Source organism: Gymnogyps californianus, chromosome 15 (genome assembly GCF_018139145.2).
Source record: "Gymnogyps californianus isolate 813 chromosome 15, ASM1813914v2, whole genome shotgun sequence".
Classification (NCBI taxonomy): Eukaryota; Metazoa; Chordata; class Aves; order Accipitriformes; family Cathartidae; genus Gymnogyps; species Gymnogyps californianus.
The window spans coordinates 14,770,167-14,791,298 of record NC_059485.1 but is presented as its reverse complement, the minus strand read 5'-3'; the positions used below and the strand labels follow the sequence as shown (position 1 = coordinate 14,791,298).

Below are 21,132 nucleotides of genomic sequence, written 5' to 3'. Positions count from 1 at the left end.
AGAATGAAAAATAGTGATCCATGTACACAATCACTGTTTTCTAATCAATGGTACATCCACTTGTGGAGTGGTATCTGATGCTCCGTCAGGCTTCATGCTCCTCTTCACAAGCTCAAGTGAATTCACTGCACTTGCACTAAAATCCAAATGGGTTCACACTGGAAGAAGTGCTGTGATTTCTGAGAATTGTGACCATCTCTCTTGAAAACACAAAGCAGTAGAGCACCCCCTGTAGAAATGTTGAAATGCTTCCAGTCACAGTTCTGCCTTTGGACTATCAAGGAATTTCCAGATCTGGTCTAAGGAATACATCCTCTTGCGAGGGGATAAAATTCACCTTGCACTTTTAAAATTTACCAGGAAAAAAGTGTAAGAAACCTACAATGAAGGGTAGTGTATTAGCATAGATGGTATCTCCACAGTTTTTCTTCCTGTTTTGTATTTTATAAATGTTTTTTAAAGGCATGAATATAAATAATACACCTTACCTGCTTCATCTTTACGTTCCACTAGTTAAGAAAACTTCAAAAAGATAAAATTGAGAGTGGTTTTTCTGCTTGGAATAATGACAAATTAGAACAAGTTTTACAGTGCTGCTTAAACACCTGATCCACCTAGTCTTGGATTCTGTTTCTGACAGAGGCCAGCGCTAGATGCCTGAGAGGAAGACTGGAGAGCCTCCCACTTAACAGTTCTGGTAAAACCTGTTTTCCAAATAAATACTTCCAATAGAGCCAACTAACGTGCAGAAACAACTTCATTTTTGTCATAAGATTTTGTGCTGGTTTTGGCTGGGTTAGAGTTAATTTTCTTCATAGTAGCTAGTATGGGGCTATGTTTTGGATTTGTGCTGGAAACAGGGTTGATAATTCAGGGATGTTTTCCCTACTGCTGAGCAGTGCTTACACAGAGTCAGGGCCTTTGCTGCTTCTCACCCCACCCCACCAGCGAGGAGGCTGGGGCTGCACAAGAAGCTGGGAGGGGACGCAGCCGGGACAGCTGACCCCGACTGCCCAAAGGGATATTCCAGACCTTTGATGTTGGGCTCAGCAATAAAAACTGGGGGAAAGAGGGAGGAAGCGGGGACGCTCGAAGTTATGGTGTTTGTCTTCCCAAGTCACCGTTACACGTGATGGAGCCCTGCTTTCCTGGAGATGGCTGAACACCTGCCTGCTGTTGGAAGTAGCGAATGAAATCCTTGTTTTGCTTTGCATGCATGCGCGTGGCTTTTGCTTTACCTGTTAAACTGTCTTTCTCTCAACCCATGAGTTTTCTCACTTTTACTCTTCTGATTCTCTCCCCTATCCCACTGGGAGGGGGGTTAGTGAGCGGCTGTGTGGTGCTTAGTTGCCGGCTGGGGTTAAACCACGACAGATTTGCAACATTTAGGTCATGCTTAGACTGAGGACAAAGAAACAGTAAGATTTGCACTTTATTGCCCCTATTTCATCAGTAGCAGGAACAGGTCCGAACAATTACAGTACATCTCATAAAACTGTCTGCCTCCCTACTCTGCAACTTGATTATTCCATATAAATTTTCAACTGAAACTGTAAAATCTGCAATATTTATACTATGACATGAAGCTGCAACAATGTGAAACATGTCCATTCACTTATGTCTGTCCACAAAAGAATTGAGATTTTGAGTTGTTTTGCTCTTTACAGTCCTTAAGAAAATAACACAGACTTTACCCGTCACAAATCTGTTTTACTGTAGAATGTTGTTTTAAAGTTACGTAATATTTTGGTCTTGTACCCACGTGAAAGAATCATTAAAACAAAACCTAGCAATATCTGTGGGTTAGACTTTGAGAAGAAAAATGACACCACACAAAATATTCTTTAGAAGAACTTAGCAGGAACACCACTATTTTAGGACTTGAAAAGAGCAAACTTTTACATCCTTGTGGCAGTGCCAGTTGTGTTCTGTTTTTTCAAATGTTGTCAAAAATTATAAAGCATAAAAGCTTTCAAGCACTGAAGATTAATCCTCCCTCCCAGAAAGATATAGATTGTAGTCAAATTCTATAAACCTCGTTTTGCTTCCAGCTACATATTTTTAAGTATAATTCTGAAGCAATATCAAAGCAGATGGTGCAACAGCAGCATTGAAAAAGCATTTGGTGTATTGTAAGTGTCAGGTTAGAATTCACAACCTGATGAATTGCCCACAAGTTCAGTGCTAAAATGGTGCCATTTCTGTTTTAAAATAACTAAGTTAGAAACTATTTTCAGAACTAGAATTAAAGTAAAAAAGAAAATAAATAACCCATATGTCCCTTGTTGGTTTTAAATATTTAAGTGTCAACTGGAATTGTGAAAGTGACCATTATGTGTATTGTATTGCTATAAAGCTTTCCATTTGTTCAGAATTTTCATGCTGCGTGAACAGTGTTTTCGAAGACCTTTGCAGCTGGTATTGTCAGCATATACAGTAGATTGGAGTTTTACATAATGCTTCAGAAGCAAACACACTCAGCTTTGAAAGAAACTTTGTTTTAAAGGTAGCAAATTCTCAACAACATCACTGGCTGGAATCAGAGAAATCTTCCTCAGGTGATGGATAAAAATTGACCTTTCTAACTATGAGTAATGTCAAGTGCTGAAGCCATTCAAGTTCAGTTTCCTCACAACTATAAGGCTACATGATGCTATTTTATATTTCTATTCAGGAAAAAAAAAGATTAGGATTTCTTTCATACTATAAATAAGAAGAGCCAGCTCCCATTTAGCTGGCAATTCCCACAAAGAAATGTGATGTTTTATACCCCTCTTTCAGTACCAGAGGATTCACGGACCTTCATTTAGAAGCTAGGAAGACAGAGGGCTGTAGGAAACTCTGGAATAAGAAGTTTCCAGAGAATAAGAAACTGCTTATTCCAGATTTTCTCTGCTCTCCTTGTTATGGAGAGAATCCCCCACTGGCAGATCGGTGGCAAAAGACCTGTGTGAATTTGCCATCTGACAGGCTCTGACAGCATCGGTTACCTTGTCAATGATAATGCGGCTGGGAAACATCTTTGGGAGGAGAGCCAAACATTGATTTGTTTCTGGAGCTATGCTGGTTCATTGGCAGCCCTGTGGGCTTTGGGAAACTTGGAAACGCAAAGCATAGCTTGCTTCTAAATGTGCTGCCATGCTGGAGCAGATGCTTTTGTAATGGCAACCAATACGCTGTGACACTTGTGTGTTCAGCTAGTGTCGCTGGTCTCCGTGGGGTGGTAGTAATGAGAGCACATGGATCCTTAGGCTGGCTTTACTGAATTACTTCGATATTTCAGTTGTGCCTTTGCTTCTCCCCTGTACTGATAGCTCTTGAGGGGCTTAGCTGTAGGTTTTATCTTTTATTATTCAGATTCTGACTTGGAGATATGCTTTAAGAGAGGAAGACCTCTACCTCTGTTGCTTTGGACACGGTTGTCAGCAGACTGGGGCATCACTTACACAAAGCCACATTCAGTAATAAAACTTCCAAATCAGTGCTGTGAGTTTGGTGCATCTTCAGCGTAAAGTGGAAAGACAGTGGCATTGCAAGTCATCAGGTATATCACAGAGACAGGTGATGAGACTAGCCCATTCTGCTGAGAATATAAGAAGCATCCTCCTGTAAGGTTTTGTATGGTTTCCAATATGTTGACCCATGGAGAAGTCAGCTGCTTCTCAAGAGACTACAAAAATGAGATGCCTAGCTAGAAGTGTTCCACTGTATGACAGGTTTATGGCTATAAACATACTACATGGGGCACATTGTTTGAAAGAGATCTGAAATGCTCTTCTGAAAAAAAAATCAAATTCTGAAGCAAGGAAAAGACAAAACGGGGGGGCTTTTTGTACATGAGTGAGTTTTTTCATCTACTATGAAACACAGCTGATGTTTAATCAAAACTTCAGTGAATTTAATATACACTGTAGGTATTTTTAGTACCTATAACCTTATTTCTTGCTTGGTTTCTTGAAAGGAAAATAACCTCTCCTAGGATTTGTTTTTAATGAAATGTAGGTAATGTGTTTTCTGAGCTCACAAGGGTGATGCCGTGAGGCTGCTCTGGGAGGAATTGTGGAGAGTCCTTTCACATCTGTCCTTTAAAGACGCTGGCCCTGTGTATTCACCCTGCAAGCAAGTGCCTCTGTCTAGGTCTGTGTTGCTGGCAGGCTCTGCTGCGCTCCAGGGGAGGGGAGAGAGGCTCTTGGGTTGTGACAGTGGCAGGTAGTAGAGCCTGTGTTACCTCAAAAACTGCTGACTGGGGAGTAGAAAACCCTTGTTATGTCTCCTCTTTCCTCTGGGATAAGTCAGTGCTTTTCTAATTAATTAAACGTAACCTTAGCAGAAAACTTGAAAATTATCTGCATCTTTGTTTATCTTCTTCAGAGCTTAGTATTTAAAGTACCAGTAGTGCTAAGCAAAGACTTAACAAAGGAGATGTTTGTAGATGCTTTACGTATTTGTACCTAAAGCATGGCAGATTTCTGTAGTTCAAACTGGCACCTAGGTATGGAGGGTTTGGCTGACTTTAGCTGTGAATGGGTTGAGCAAGATATCCAGACTCAATATCATAGGAATTGCAGTCCAAATCCCTTTTTTGGCTTCAGGAGTTAAAGCAGAAATGTGTATTGCTAACTAATGTGCAACTGTGAGCCAATAAGAGGTTTGCATATTTGTGCAGGAAAAACGACATTCTTTTTTTCAGTGAGACTCGACCTGGGACTACCAAGGAAAGTTACTGTTAAGGTTTTTCTGTTATGGGATGAATGATCAAGTAGTACGATGTAGGATTTGTTTACTTTTAGCTTATATAGCTGTAATTTTTATGGAATCGTGATGTTCTAACCTTTCCTGGCCTTCTGAGGTTAATATTGAAAAAAACCTCAGCATTTACAAAAAGCCTGAAATTTCCAAGTGAATGAAGTGATTCTTCAACCGATATGGAAATGAATAATGGTTTGGGGATGTTTTGAGGGGGTCTATAGTTGTTTCCCCGCCCTACTTTAGATATGTCTGTGGTGATGGAAAAGTTGCTGTCTGACAGCTGACAGGCAGGTTGATGCAGAATGAGTGGGCAGAACTGATACCATACTCTAGAAAATGTGGCTGGTGTTAATTATCAGCAGCAGTGTGAATAGAATCAAAGGGGAGAGCGAACAAACCAATTATCCTTGATATTCTTCTGCTACCTTAAGGTCCTGGAATGGGACACAGCTGCTTGTTGTGCTCATTCATGTCTTGCAGCTGCTTTCTTGTGAAAGGGGTGATTTTTTTTTTTCAGCTGTTAAAAAGAAAAAAAAGAAGTGAGGATTATACCCTTGCCATTCTCAGTTGTGACAGGCTGTATTATTTCTTTGGATGTATTATTTCTTCAGATGATGATAATAGCTGATATCTAAATACCGGTTGATTCTGTAGCCCAAAATCAAGGAAAGACAATGCTTCCTAATATGCTGGCCTTATCACCAAACAAAAATATTGAGAAGGCTTCGCTTAACTTCTCTACACCAAGTGTCTCATACCGCTTACGTGCTCGGGGTTAGTTGCCTTGGAAACAAGTGACTGTGCACATGCAGCACAAAGAGGGTCCACAGTTTGTGGACGTGGCCCTTGGGGGCCCCATTACAGAATTTCTTATGTTTAGAAATACTTTGTAACAAGGCCCCTGGTGTCACTTACTAGCAGTAAAGTGTACAGCAGCCTTCATCAGCATCAACTACCGATTTGTTTCTTATGGAAATGAATCCACGTTAATGATGTATAAGATTTTTTGGAGATTTTATGCTGGAACAGAATTCTCACTTGCTCTTTTTATGCTGCCACTTGACACACACTTCTCTAATTTGCGTGCTTTTCTACTCTTTATATTGATTTCAGCCTTCTCGGTGAAATGAAGTAACAACATGCAAGGGGAAGGTGGGTAGAGACAGAGGAAATAAACTTGTATAGAGGCATTTTGTCTGCACCATGATCTCCCTTAAATTACAGCATTGGAGTGAAGCAATTTTAATCTTCACTGTTTGAGTAATCTGCTTTCTTTTTTGGAAAAGTTTCTTGCCTTCATCTTTACTAAATATTGTTTTGATTTCCTTTAAAATGCAAGCTAAAATATTAACTTTTAAGGAAATGCCATAGAAATGAATGTATGCCTATTTGATTTTTTTTCTGTTATCACACAGGAAGTACAGAGATGAATAAGATATTTAAAAGGCTATAAGCTAGCCAGATATCTGATGTAAAAACAATTTCAGTTACAAGGCAAGTTCTGGACAAAAAGCTCAGGTTTAGGGCTGTGGAAGAGTCTTTGTTTTGTTTTTGTGGGATTTTCATGTTGGGAGCGGTGGTGGATTGGTTTATTCTGTTGTAATTATTGCTTCATTATCCTGCAAATATTGCAATGATACCTGTAAATTGTGGTGAAATAATTGCTGAAGACTGAATTAGCAAATAAAAGGAAATAAGGGAAAGGGAAATAAACACAAGTACTGTGATCATTCCCTCTCCCAAAGGGAAAGAAAAAGCAGCAATTGAGAATAACTTCTTGGAATCACTCGAAGTCAGTGAAGAGAATTATCTCAGTGGGAAGGGGGACATCAGATAGATCTTCTCTACATACAGTAGTCCTGTCAGGAGCTGGAGCGTGCTGTGAATCAGAGATTCAGGCTTGATGCAGCTCACCTGTCAGGCTCCAGATGGAAGCCCAGGACCTGCCGTTGTTCAAGATCAGTTACATCTTCTTCCCCAGAACCCAGGTTGAGAGAACAGGAGCGTGGCTGGTGAAGGCAGTCCTCTCCCCAGGGCTGTAGCATCCAGTTACGGAGACGGAGTCATCCTAGGTGCAGCTGTAGTAGCTTCCACTGTGGCTATACCCCTCTAAGGGGTGGGGGGCCTATCAAGCAGTAGCGTGGTACTGATGAACAACTAACACCTCTGTTGTGTTGTGTCATGGACTGAAGACCACAATGAACAGAGGTTGTGGGTTCTCCGGGGCGTTTTTCTCCCCATCCCCTCCATGGTGGAAATGCATAAAATTCTCTTTGGATCTGACATCCTGCTGTGCTTGTGAAAGAAAGAGAAAAGAGGGAAAGAGACAAGGGCGCTTCACTATTCATGTTGAGTAGGTTGGTTTCTTTCACTGACAGTTGTGAGATATTTGAAGGGAAGGGCTAAACTACTGGAGGAACCAGACAAATATGAGAATTTAATTTTAAACCCAAAGATCTTTTGCTATTATCTTTTAATTAAAAATCCCAGAAAATACAAGCCTGAAAAGCTGAAAGAAAGGAGAAGCATATACTCAATAGATGGCCTTTTCAAGCAATCACAGTTCTGGGGTCTTTAAGAGCTTCTTTGCTCCAGGGTTGAATTCCTATAATCTAAGCTGTGCATACACGACTATATACCAAGATCAGTATCTTTTGAGTAAACTGCTTTCTTGTCATTAAGACTTGACATTTCTGTTCATTGTGGCTGCCTCACTGCAATAAACTTTCCCTGGAGGATATACAAACTCTATTTTCAGACATGAATACCAGGAAGGAGCTGCATATGAAATAGGGAGAAGAAATCATTCTTGTTCACAGATGATGACTGGAGAGGAACACAAGTTACTGACATCTGCTGCACATTTTCAGACAAGAGGGGATACAGAAATCAGAGAAACAAGATGGACTGTTAAGTTTTTGATCTCGTGTAGTCCCTCACTGATGTGGGTTCATTTTCCTATGGAAAATTCTCTTAGGTTTTGTATAGTCGAGTTTTAAATGTCTCAAGTAATAGGGCATTTGACACTTTCATTGTGAGATTGTACTAGAGCCAGTATATTTCACCAGTAGGTAGTCTCCTAATATTCTATAAAAAAAAAAAAATTGGAAAAGAAAAATTTTCTTTATGGAGAAATACTAATGAAATACTGCCACTGCAGAAACTGAGCCTATAAAGATCCTGCAAGAAAAATGAATGGCAAAACTCCAGAGACAGAAAAAAGATAAAATTCAAAATGGCAAACAATGGAAGAAGAGAGTCCTTTAACGAGAACAAATCTAAATTGCTTGAACTTCATTGTGTAAAAGGTCTCAATTTCTGAAACCTGTTTTTTTTTCACCATCATCTCTTAATCACAGTGAAAACGTTCCTTGAATAACTGACATCATTTATAAGCGGATATCATTCATTGTTGCTGATGATACTCTCATCATTAAAATTGCTATTTATATATATATGTGCATGGTTTTAATATTAAAAAAACCTGTGAACTGCAAGGTCTAAGTTGTAATTTACTTTTTTTACTTCCAGTTGAATGAGAATATGCATAATTATCACTCAGAATTCCCACACCAAAAAAAAACCCCTAAGACCAGCAAACGCCACCAACAAAAATCCTTCAAATTGCCTTTCTGGAAAAGAAGAGTTAGGTAGGTTATCAATGTGATTTCACACTGCCCTCTAACCTTTCCTCATTTATTTTAATTCCCTCTAAGTTGTAGTTACACCTTTATCTATACCCTATGGTTGTCAGGGATGTTGAAGCTATATTTGCTTTCCCATGGCCATATCCTTGATCCTGGCTACTGGGGACAGAAAGTGGGTATTTGCTTCTCTGTCCAGCAGAGATTACTTTTGCATGAGAGGAAGTAAAATAATCAAGTTTCCTCCTTTTTATGCTTGGATCTTCCACACAGTATCTCAGGGCATTCTCTTTCCAAGTTATTTAGAATGAAGCAAGCTGTTGCTATTTTAGTAAAAACACTATAAGAATTTTCGTTCTTACTTTTCTTTTTAAAACTCTTGAAAGTTCAGAGCTCTGATGACTTTTTTTTCATATAATAATTTCAAAATAATGATAATAATTTGGTTTAATTTTGTATTGATCTTTGCTAAACTAAGGAATAGCTGAAGAGGTTACGATCTCCAAATTATTTGAAATATATTTTTAGTTAATCTTCATTACTGTAACTCTTTGCAATGGCACAGTAAGAAAAATACGCTCTGAGGAAGGTAGAGCTCAGAAGTGGCAATAACTGCTCATGCTGTGCGTAGTGTTCTTTCAATTAGCAATCCTTGTAAGTAAGTTTTCATCTACTATAGAATATCATATTAATTGAGAGAGGATTGTCCCATGAACCACTTAGATATAGTAAAACTTTGTTATGCATTCTTCTGCATTAACTCTTTCTCTCAGTACTGACTGAAGCCTGCTCATCTAAAAATGTCAAAAAAAGGTGTAAGGGGGAGCATTATGGACTCAAGTGTCAAAGTGGAAATCCTGACATTTTCCATTGACTGCTGTCCGTCTGAACGTTTTGCTTTTGTACACGCAGAAATGCCTTCACAGGGCTGAGCATCTTGGAGACTGAGGCAGCCAGGTCTGAATGGAGCAGACATTTCTCCAGCTGAGCCTCCCAAAGGACTCCTCCTGGGTGGTATCACCAGTGTAAGTGTCCACTCCTCCCTATCACTTAGTATTTAAAAGCAAATCAAAATAGATGCTATTTTCTTTAAAAACATGATACGAAATGTCTTCAATGGCTCCTTCTTTTTATGTTGTAGCATTAGAATAAATTTACCCTAAGTGTAGGATGTCTGAAAATTTGCATTTATGAAAACTCAGGCTTTTATAATAAGCATAGTCTTCCTACCCAAAGTTATGGCATTGCACATTGAGAATCAAAGTTTATGTCATGTCTTTACCAAGTGAATGACAGTGTCCAGCAAAATTAGAGCAAGCATACCTCACCTTGTCAAACCTCCCTGGCTTCTGAAAGTGCAGTGAGATGAAAAGGACTTAGATGTGTCTGATTACAAACTGTTCTTCCTGAAAATACATTTAGGTTAGTAGAGATGAAAACAAACAAACAAAAACACTCGAGCACTTTTCCCACATGCTTCAGATATCTGTGGTAGAACTTAGAAGGCTCAGAAGGGATGTCTGAAGCCAGAGCAGTACAATTTAGTGTGACCTGCCAGCTTGGTAATCGAAGACTGACTATTCCTGCTCTCCATCTGCTTCCATTCAGATTCTGCATGGAGCCAGTTATGACTGTTGCTTGTATTGAGGTGCAGTGATATCTCTCTCTGGAAATAATTCCTCTTCTTTTCAAAGGTGCTAAGTGAACAAGTCAACACTGTCTCACTCAGGCGTATGAAGGACTCCAGTTATAAAAGGAGGGATAGATGTCTCAGTTGTAACCCACTTGCTCAGTTAACAGCCTCCTTGGAGGCTGTGTTTCAAAATAAGCACACCCATCGGTGCAATTCCTCTAGACTGTTGCCACAAGAGTCTTGATCCAGCTTTTTTACCTGGAGGGGACAATGTGCTGTCAACACTGCCTTTGGTTATCTGATTCTTCCGCTCATTGTCTCCTGAAGAAGCCTCACCTGTCTCTCCTACAAATGATGCGCAGCATTTCTAATGCCAGTAACATTGGGAATCCTCGCACAGACAAGTCGCTAGCTTCATTCCGTGTAGCTCAAAATAGGTCTAAATCAAAGTGATGTTTGAATTGCCAGTGAGAGCCTGACTTTGCTCAGCTTTCAATGCTACTAACATCAGTGAAGCTGAATCAATGTTAGTGGTGGGAAAATGATGAAAAAAAGGTCCCCTAGTGACTTAGGTCTCTTGGGATATCTGTTGCCCCGGGCAGAGCAGCTGCTTGTGCTGTGTGCTCCTCTCCTGCATCTTGTGCGCTCCTGATTGTTAGTGATGGCTGGAAGACTCTTGGCCAGGTCTTTTGCAGGTGCTGCGGTGGGGGCTGATTTAAGCCTCTTTCAGGGATAGACCATTAACTCCTTTGTCCCCCGAATTTGTGTTTCTGATGCAGCCTTGCCTGGCCCTCACATTTGAAACAGCACTTCACAATTGGCTCTTGTTTGGGTGATATTGATCAGCTCACTTTAGCTGTCAGTCTTTTAATTAAAACCATGAAAAAGGGGATCATCAAATAATTCTGCGTTCCCTGTGCATGTTAAAACCCTAAGATGTAATATAAGAAGATATGTGGGGATAGGGGCTGATTGAAACAAGACCTTACTAAAGGTGCAGATTAGTGAAAAAGAACAGATCATGGTTACAAAATAAAAATGGTAATAAAACAGATAAGATTATTGGGGTAAAGTTACTTATTTGGATTCTTTGATCTTGGAAAGTAATACAGTGAAATATTCTAACATAAACTCCTATTTTTCTTTTTAAATATTTATTTTTCAGAGCCCTGTAAAAATAGCACTCTCCTTTTCAGAAAGGATTTGGTATAATCACAGAGTGTTTGCAGTTACGATTAAGGTACGTGTTGTACTTGCTGCCAATTAGTGTAATTGATGTGAAAGTCTGAGTACATCTTAAGAGGACAGGATTTCCCCACCTGAATTGAGCCTTCTTCAAAGACCAGGAGGAACAGCGTGTGTGGAAGAGGGAAGGAGGAAGCAGGAAGCTTGAGTACAACAGAAAGCCCCTGTCTCTAATGGCACCTGAACCCAGACAGAACTGGATCTTGGGGTGGAAGTTGATACCAGGGAGCTAGAAACCAGCTTCATCATTTTGAATTTCTTTTAAACTTTATTTTTTTAATCTAATCTGCTAATTGACCTCATCTGTTCCCCTAATAGGAACAAGCTTTGCATCAGAATGTTGACTCAAATGTTTAAACTTAGTACGATTTAAATTGAATGTAGTGTGGGCCCTGATTCAGGGCAGTTTCTGTTTCTCCTGATGTCACTGCAGCGTCACAGAAAGGAGAGGAAGGTGACAAGTTTAACCCGTTATGCAATAGCTGCTGCTTTGAATACTTTTTTTGCAAATATAGAAGTAGCTGAGATGTGATTCACTCCTATAGGATTGTAAACACAGCTTGCTTGGCTTCTAGATAGTTGAAGCTGTCAGTTTAGCTTTTCTTGACATAAAGGAAGGGTTAATTTGGGGAAAATTTATTTCTCCTCAAGCTTCTTTCAAGAGTGAGCTGCATTCAGAGGTACATGTGCATACTCTTGCCTAAGCCCCTGCTGTGTTGTGCTCTCAAGGACAGATCCAAGTTTAGGAGAGCAGTGGCACTGCCAAAACTGACAGGCTGCAGCCAGGTGCCAGCTCTGCAGCTCGTATCCTCCCTGTGCAGGGCTCCACGGAGCCGCACTGGCATCGGCACTGAAAAGAACCTCTTAGCTTCGACTTTTGGCTAGGGTGAAGATTTTTGCAGCAGCTGCCAAGCAAAGCAGAGCAAGAGGAGAAGAAGTTAGGAAATCATGACCAGCAAACAGATGGGGGAGGAGAATGGGGAATTTCATGCTCTGATGGCTCATTTGGCCGTCTTCATTTTGGGCTGCTCTTTGGTACTGTGTATTTGCCCACTCCTGGCTTGAAGTGCACATATTTAAAATGCGCTCCCATTTAAAAAAGGGAGACAGGAGAAAGAAAGGAGGGGAAAATGAATCGCTTTAAAGAAATTCAAACATTTGAAATTGTAAAATGCCAAACAGTGACCGAGTGTTGCTCCCTTGCAGTATCAGACAATTCCTTTACGCAGTGACATTTTAGATTCCCTGTTTTTATTTGGCTCAGTTCTGCTTGAAACTGTAACCCTTTAGGAATTTTCTCTAGTAAACTCCCATTCAAACCACTGGGGATTTCAACAATCTGTTGGCACAGTCTTTCACCACATTTTCGAGTTATTTATAGATTAGATCTTGCATCACTGAAATATTTCTACCATATTGTTCAAGATAAAGCCAGTAAATTCAATATGCCATTGTGTATCCCCTGACTTGCCTCCAAGGCCTTGTTTTTCACAGAGTAAAAAAATACTTTATAGAAGAGTGGGAGCTGTCTGACTGTGAAATGGGCTTGAATAATAACACCAGGCTCTCAGCTGAAATTTTATACTCTAGATGAATCATCAAGTGCTCATTAAACACCTATCTACTGTAGGAATAGATAACAAATCTTTCTCTTGATGTTACCCTTAGGATCTGGACAAAAAATAATTTTATAGTGGAACGTGAAAATGGCAAACTTGACCAAACCATCAGCAGTAGTTTCACTTCCATTTGATTCTAACCTGAGAAACACATGCCTTTTGATATTATAATAGCACTAACATAAGAGCACTCATTATCCTTAGAAGACCTGGTAGTGAAGCACGGAAAGGGCTGTGTCATATTCCATCCTCCTTGGACAAATTGTCTTTTGGCTCAGATATCAAAAGAGCATCTCTTCACATCAAAATACTAAAGGGCATCAGGGCACATCATGAAACCAAAGAAACCATGCAGCCTTTTCTAAGACCCTCTTTATTTCAGTTTGCATCTTTCTCCTGTAAACTGAATTTCGTGGCATTCAATTCTTATTTTGAATAAGAAATAGCTATAAGGACTGTGATTATGAATAGGTTTTATCTTCTACAACCCCATTTTAGGAATGACAGCTGTGGATCAGGCTAAATACTTTGATCTAGTTCTTTACTACATTCTTTATATGGCATCGGTTTTCTTTACAAGTAACAGTTTTCCTGTGCTGTGCAATGACTTGTCTGATGCCACAGTGGAAGCTCTGCCATGCTATCACTGAATTTAATTCCCTCTTCCTAGTGTTATATGACCCCATATTTGCCCGTGTTCAAAACGTGCTTGGTAATGGCTACAGTAATTCTGTTCATACTGCAATCTCATTGTATTTCAATCACATTTTATTTTAACCCAAGTTTAACTTGTTGCTGCAAGGCTGTATACTGTTTAATATAACAAATCTTCAATTTTATATTTGCACAAATATTTGATTTTTAATGTTTTCATAGCCTAGTTTAACTGCAGTCTCAGCAAATAAAACTTTCAGATCTACAAAACCATGTACCATAACAGTCATGTGTTGTTTCTAAATGATTTGCTGTTGTTTTTTTTCATTCCCCATTTAAATGAGAAGCCACCAGGAACAGTTTTTAGCCCTGTCATTACTTAATCTTAATTGCAATATCTATTAATTTAGATTGTGTTAGTGCTTTAACGATATGAGAGTCAGTAAAAGGCTATTGTTCATTAGCCATAAAAATGCTGTGTGTTTGAGTTCTGTTGCTTTTCTTTTTAAATCTACTTCATGTCAGTTTTGTTAGCTGTAGAATACTGTAAGGATGAATGAGGTAAAGATATTTTAATTCATAGCAAATTAAGATATCTCTAAAGCGATCTTAGTGGAATCATTAATTTGCTACGATCAAAAGTCTCTCAATTAAAGCTGCTTTTACATTTCTTCAGCATTCTGTGATTAACTATTAAAAAGGTGAACTTAGTTTTAAGCCTCTTTGGCAGTTCATGTTTTGTTTACTGGACAAATCTTCCTGTCAAGTTTGTGTTTGTATTCCCATGGCTGACACATCCTTTTGGATAAAAAGGCAGACACTGGGTGAAGAAGGTGGCCAGATAACTTGTCGACAAGTGACCTGTCCTGTGTTGCATCTGCTATTACTTTGCAGTGTGGCATCTTTTCTGTGCAGGTGAAGTTCAGCTGGGGCAAAATGGCTGTTAAAAGCATATGACTGGCAGAGGCCAAGAAAGCCCGGAGGTGTGTGAGTATGTGGATTCTTACTTTAATTTGGGAGAGCTGTGGTTTGCACATGTCACGTTCAAGGGAGAACAGAGAAGGAACGATGAAGGAATGATTGACGTGACATGACTGCAAATACAAGTTACAAACCCCTCAACTTTTACACACTGACTGGTAGGTCTCTCCACACAACACTATTTGAGTTTGATCTCCCGCTAACCTAATGTTAATTTTACCCTGAAAAAATGTAATATGTGAATCCAGTAAGTATTGGTAACCCTGAAGCTTGCTTAACTTCGTAAAATATTCAAGACGTGTCAGATCCAAATTGGGCAGTAGACATTTTTTATTGAACTGTATGGATTTCAAATACTTGATAAAAAGTTCTGCTTCAATGCAATAAATACAAAGAATTAGTGGTGGAGGCCTACATTTTATGTGAATAATGGCGGTTTACTACCAACTTGCTTTTGTTGAATACAAGGCGAATACAAGGCCAAAAAAGGAAGCAGAGAGGAAGGAGTTGTGGCTGCAATGAGCGATGATACTTGTGAGATGTTAAAATTGCAGAATTGACAGGCAGCCCCACTGTCTTCCTCACTTTGTGCTTCATCCTAGAAAAAGTGCTAAAGCTTATCTTTATTTAAAGCTGTTCAGTCCTGTGTGTAATTTGCAAGACCTTGAGGTAGTGAGGAAAAAGAGAAATGGAGAGGGTTTTCTGTAGGATGAGGGGGTGGGAGGCAGCTTGCTTTTCCCCGCTCGGTTTGTATAAGGGAAAACGAGTTACAAAGAGCAGTTTTGCATCACAGAGGATATCCCATTCCTGTTTGGTCCTCTTGACCTAGAAAAGAGAGGCAAACGGCTTATTTTTCCAGATTTCTATTTGATGTCTGGAAGGAAAATCAGACTGTAAAGTAAGTTAAGGTTGTTAATGTCCCCCATACTAATCCTTTTGAGCTGCTTAACAATGTGCACTCTACCGTCAACAATGTTACACTGCTGCCTTTGGAAATTCTTTGAATTACTCTTCTGTTTTACTACGGTAATAAGATCTTCTGAATCATAATACAATTTATAATATTAAAAACAAGAGAGATAATTTAGGTTCTGATGAAAATGTGCATTATGTTATTTTAAACTAAAAAAGAGAAAGTACTTAGGAGTCAAGACATATATTCTCGTTCACGTGGTGCAGCCTCTTAATGAATTACTTGTCTTTTTTAGATAGGTTCCATTATGGCCTGGATATCAGATCCAATAATATGTTTGTACTAAGAACAAGATGTTATTTTCATTTATATGAGTACTCCAAAAATCATTCTTTTAGATGATAATAATAACTATGATGACACTTCCCATTTAAAGAGAGCACTTTGTGTTTTCAAAGTGCTGTGCAAGCATTAACAAACGGGTCAGATCCCGTAAACTCTTGTCAAGTAAACAGCTGATGGCAGTGGAACATCCTCTGTGAGGGGTTGCAGGAAACAGATCCGTTACGTGGATGTATCCATGGCTTCTTGAGTCCCTGTCCTCTCGGATCTTAGCTCATCTTTTCAAATGAGGATGATATGACAGAAGTCATTTACCTGCTTCCCGTTGTTAACGTGGAGTGTATTACTTGATAAAGTCTGGACCTGTCTAGAAGACAAACTGTGTCAGACACCCTTTTATATTCTGTCATGATAGGGTAGAGTTCACTGGTAAAGGAAAATACTTGACGCGGGAGCCTTCCAGGGAACTATTCGGGTTCCTAAAGGCATGCAGTACTGATGCAATCTGGAAAGACACCTAAGTTGTTTCTATGTAAAAAAAAAACCAAACCAAAAAACCCAGCCAAACAAACCAAAAAAAACCAGAAAAAGGAGGTGGGGGTGCTGGCCTAATGTGTCTACTGACTAGTCAGTATTCTGACTCTGAGAAAGAGGACCCTAGAAGACAACTATTTCAATCACTAGAGACCATATCTTTGTAATCTCTTTATTCTGACACCTGAAGTAACTGAGTTCAGCTGCCAGGCATCACTTGATGTAAAAACAAACAAACAAACAAACCACTTTCATCTTTCTGTTCTTCTCTTGATAGTCCTGGGTATAAGGCTGTCAAATAAATAAGAAACCCCAGCTGATTGCTACATGTTGTCTGCACGTCTCCATCTTCTATTCACAGGACCACTGGCAGCTCCTTCTTTTTGCCATTACGTCATCTTCAATTCTTTTTGCAGAGGGTGAATGCATTGACGGTTCTCAGATCCTGCTTATAACTGATGAAACTGATCATTTAAAAATAGACTATGTTGGCCCTACTTTTTAGTGTTTTTACAAAGTGAAGGTAGGTATGGAGTAATGTAGTGCTACCCCCCCCCCCCCCCCCCCAAAATTCAAAACAGCAAAATAAAGGATTGTAAAAGAGAAAAAACTACATTATCATTAATTGTGACTGTGAGATTATACATTATGTTTGTGACTATGAGCATTTCCTGTTGTTATAGAATAACAAAATAAAATAAATGACTTGTCCAGATAGCTCTGTGATAAAGCCTTTGGAAATATTTCAAAGGAAGCTTGGTAACAAAGGAAACATGACTTTTAGCGTCTCTGGTTTGACTAGAGACTAGTGCTGAGATTTAGCTGAAAATATTTGATTTTCCCAGACTATTAAGTCCACTGACGAAAAAAGAAACACCAATACAAGTGGTGGAATCAGTTACACAGTCTTTTAAAAATGTTTTTATGCTAAAAAGATAAGATCTAATTGCAACAGGTTTTGATGTTAATTTAATGTACCTCTTTAACGCTGTGAAGAAAATTTCCATTCTAAAACTCAGGATTACTTTGTGTTTTATGAAAAGGTACACAAACTATAATTCATTCTTCTCTACAAGTGGCAGAGAAAATTTACTTGAGTTTGGGTAGTTTAACTGTCAAATTTGAATGAGTTTATTTGTGCAAAAAGTATTTGTAGCCTCTGTTGTAAAGGTTAGTGGTAATGCCTACTCTAAGTGAACTGATAAATAAAACAAGGTGCAAGAATCTCCTCAGCAAAGCTTAAAATTGAACTTTTATACTGACTAACTGGTGGCTGTTCTAGGGGATGTTCTTGAATGGCTGTTCGAAAGGAATCTTAAGAAAAATTTGTGCAAATCATTGGGTTTCTTTCATGAGGAAGGTCATACCAAGTGAGATAGAGACTTCACATTGTCCTTTATTTGTGCTTTCCCTGAAAAATGGAGTACTTTTATATTTCAGGCCTAGTTTCTTAATTGATGCAACTTTCCTAATGCCTTTATAATAGACAGTAGGAAAGGAAACCCAATCAGTGGAGAGCTCTTAATCACATGCATATATTACACTCCACAGGATTTTTCCAGCTCATTTAATAGATTCCTGATGCCCCAGTAATTCTGTCTTTCAAATAGTGCTTCTTTTAATCAGCTGTTAAGTAAAACTCCAAACATTCCTCAATCATTTCACATCAAAGGTAAGTAAAGAGGTCAGGAAAACAGGTGAGTGATGATTTGTTAAAATATGAACGGTTTAAAAGAACAAATTATTATGTCGATAAGTAAGGAATCAATACATAATTCCATCAACTTGCTACTGAAATGGTCTACAAAAATGTATAGTACAGTGCAATTGCATGTGGCAAATCAATCTTCTGTAACTAAACTTTTCTGAAAGAAGCTTAACAGTTTTGTTACTATTTTGTTATATACACTGATGTATGGGGATAAGATTTGCTACTAGATTGATTTGAGCAAAATATTTATTTTTATTTAACAATATGCCTTAGATATGTGTGTTGATCTCTTGAGTAAGAAACAGTATCAAATCTTCAGCAGCATGGATTTTTCACAGCCAACGTTCATTTTTTTAATATTTTTTGAAGGTGGACTTGCAGTTGCAGAAATATTGATCATGCACCTTCATTGAAATCCACAGGGCCAGGAATACACCGGTGTTACCATCCACTTGCCCTGGGGATCTCTTCTGTTTGGTGACTGCATTTCAAGAGGTATGAAATACTGTATTCCACATTACTCCGTAGTGAGAAAGACTATACAGCGAAACCTGGTTAAACAAGTTAAACACAAACTCACTGTGGGCAACTAAACATACGTATGACAGTCACTTAGTGACAACCCAATTTCAGCCACACCTACTAACTCCTGCTTTTTGCTTTCAGCCAGTGAGGGGGTAATACAGACTTTGCTTTCGTTGACCAGGTCATCCCCACCATATAGTTGCCATGACAAGTGGTGTTAAGTTTTAGTGACCATTTTCATTTGTACTGTTTTGATTCCCGTGATTCCTTGCACAATTATGAAAACAGATTCAGATTTCTCTTTCTTGTAGATTGGAATATTCAGGATAGCAACAAGTACGCACAAAACAGAACTGTTGCTTGAATTTTAAATTAAGATTTCTTGTGTTGTGCTGATGAGAACTGTTAGACTGGTGCTCTGCAAAATGTCAGGCTGTATGCAAGTAGGTAGTAGCACAGGTGCCCCAGAGGCTACAGTATCGTCATCAGGTGGTTTGGGCTAACTAAAATTTGTTGTGGAGCTGTTAAGTTCTCCCCATTTGTATCTGTTTATAATTGCTTTTATGCAAAACTTGTCTTTAACTTCTGCCAGCCTGATTGCTTAACTTTACAGTAGTCCTGTCGTGCTCGTTTACCACTGCCATCAAACCTCAAATCAGAAGGGATCCGTCTTTTCCTGATGTGCTCCTTAGACACCCAGAGAAACTTTTTGCATGGATCTTTCAAGTCCTGATGTATTGGTGGGAATCCCAGTGACTGAACCTTCTAGAGCATGTGTTGGCAGTAAGAGCTCCTCGTTTTCAGAGCCCTCATTCTGGAGACTTCCTTCTGCTCACGGCTATTTCCTTTCCTGTTAAATTATATGCAAACAAACTGAGAAAACAAAGCAGACTTGTGAATACAAACAGTGGACCCCCCCATGCAGGTTGATAGCTCTCTTGTAAGGATAACGCACTACAGAAAAACAACAGAGTAAATGACACAGACAATGAAAACGAAGCAGTTAATCACCTTCAGTGTGCCCTTCACCAAAGGCAAAACCCTACCCTCCACCTTTGTGTACTGCCATCTACTATACAAACAAACAAAACAAAAATCTAATTGTCTGAACTCATGCTGAGTCTTTCCAGTGCTACAGTCGCGGGAATGTTCGGTTGAAACAGTCTTTTCCCTGGCAGGTTCATTTGTCAAAACCAGAATGTGTTGTAAAACATTTTGATAAGTTCTGGTGAAATGTGGATAGGTCTCTCAAAAATCCATTCATCAGGTAACTGGTGAGATGCTCTGGAGGCATCTTAGGTTACTGTTGGTGGGGTATATAAGGGCAGGGAGTCAGAGATAAGCATTTGGGAGGAGGTAGCATTCCTAGGTAGCGGTGGGCTAGGGGAGGGATAAAGGATAAGTTATGGATTGTCTGTCTGTCTGTCTGCAAGAGCAAGTTAGATGCCTGGAAATAAATAGCTGGAAGCTTTCGGTTGGCTTAGTGCCAAATATTATGATAATTTTTTAAGTGATTTCAAACTTTTCTTTCACAGAAAATTCTAAAATGTAATTCTTTCTCTTGTAAAGCTCAGTTTAAAAGAGAAGAAAACAGCTTCTGAGAATTGGAAAATGTGTGTTCATGAACAGAGCTTTTGTTACAATATGTTGCTGAATTTCAGATGTTTGAAATGCTGCATTTTAGAGGTAATTCCCTGATTCCAAACACCTGTTTGTACCAGAATGTTTTTATTTTCTTTTTCTGAACCATCCTGGTTTTCGAAGATGAAAAGAGTGTGTCTGGTGTGTAAAACGCTTTGATTTATCAGAGGTAAGGCATGTTGTTAGCAGAGATAAAGGACCTTGTTTACAAGGTGTCTATATCCTTAGAAAAAAGGAGTTTCCAATAATTGAATAAGATGTCCTGAATGTATAGATTAAACTAGAAGGCCAACAGCAAACATGATGAACTTCAAAAGAACAGCTTCTCATCTCTCTGGGGACCTTCATTAACGAGTCACCAGATAGGCAATTACTGTACAGTTCTTGTAATGACCAGGATCAGACACAAGCAATCAGCACAGTAGGCAGCAAGAAAGCAAGCAGAAAAAACCTGTGAAAATATGCCATTAAATCTTAATTATTCTTCAAAAGAAAACAAGCACGACTAGGGGGCAAATAACTGTAAGGGATATACAGAACTGTATCAAAACCTGCTGGCTCAGGGCAATGATATTTAGTTATTAGCAGCATCAACGTTTGTTTAAAGCTAAGCACTATGTTCACAGACCATTCAGAGGTATATTTTCCACCTGTTTGTTAAAAGCCTGAGTAAGAGCTAGTCTTTGCTACCACAGGATTGTTCCTCAAATTAAGACACCCCCCCCCATTATTTTGACCTCTATTCTAATAGCCTCTAGAAACCACAACAAAGCCGAGGGCCCCAGCCGGACATACAGACAGTGAAAGACAGCTTTTCCCAGAAGAATGACTTCAATTGGTAAAGGAGGACAGGCCATTATGGGAGAATAAGAGAGGTCATCAGGGCTGCGCAGCATCACCAGGTCTGCTGAAGTCGCATCCCAGTGTCGTAGCCACTTCAA

General features: G+C 39.2%; 1 long non-coding RNA gene across 1 annotated transcript; it reads left to right on the top strand.

The window, feature by feature from the left end:
* The first annotated feature begins 8,286 nt into the window (after positions 1-8,286).
* On the top strand, positions 8,287-11,722 carry LOC127022493 (uncharacterized). The gene is made up of 3 exons (XR_007767352.1): positions 8,287-8,399; positions 9,306-9,418; positions 11,192-11,722. It is a non-coding gene; the product is annotated as an uncharacterized LOC127022493 (long non-coding RNA).
* The last annotated feature ends 9,410 nt before the right edge of the window (positions 11,723-21,132 follow it).